An 815-nucleotide genomic window follows, 5' to 3' on the forward strand; every position below is an offset into this window, starting at 1 on the left:
TGTACTGCTGTGTGGATTAATTAGCTGTTATATTCCTTTTTGCTGTATAAACCTCTCCTTATATATTTTTTTCCAGAAGTGTCCTGGTTTTGTTTCTCTAGAGAACACTGCCTAACACAAAGGTCTTCCATTTTCTTGCGGCCCCATCAAGCATGATGTCCTTCTCTAGGGACTGGTCTCTCCGGATAGCATGTACAAAGTACTTTAGACAAAGTCTCCCCATCCTTGCTTCTAAGAAGCATTCTGGCTGTACTCTTCCAAGACTGATGTTTGCTCTTGTAGCAGTCCGTGGTACTTTCAATATTCTTTACTAGCATTATATCAATTCTTCAGTTTTTCTTATTCAATGTCCAACTTTCACACACATATGAGGAAATTGAAAATATTATGACCTGGGTCCAGTGCACCCTAGTCTTCAAAGTGACCTCCTTGTTTTCCAACACTTTAAAAAGGTCTTGTGCAGCAGATTTAACCAATATAATACATCAGTTCATGTCTTGGCTGCTGCTTTCAGGAGCATTGATTGTGGAATCAAGCGAGATGATATCTTTGACAACTTCATTTTTTTATAATTTATCTTCAGCCTTATCATGATATAACCTATTGAACCATTTGTGAGGATTTTTGTCTTCTTGACTTTGAGTTGTAATGCATACTGCATGCTGCAATCCTTGATCTTCATTAGTATGTGGTTCAAGTCCTCCTCACTTTCAACAAGCAAGGTTTCCTCCAATCCGGATGCCACCCTCTTCTTCATACAATCCAGCTTCTCTGGTTATTTGTTTAGCATATAGAATGAATACATATGGTGAAAG

Source organism: Echinops telfairi, unplaced genomic scaffold, assembly GCF_000313985.2.
Source record: "Echinops telfairi isolate 266 unplaced genomic scaffold, ASM31398v2 ScPeMD7_7465;HRSCAF=8503, whole genome shotgun sequence".
Taxonomy (NCBI): domain Eukaryota; kingdom Metazoa; phylum Chordata; class Mammalia; order Afrosoricida; family Tenrecidae; genus Echinops; species Echinops telfairi.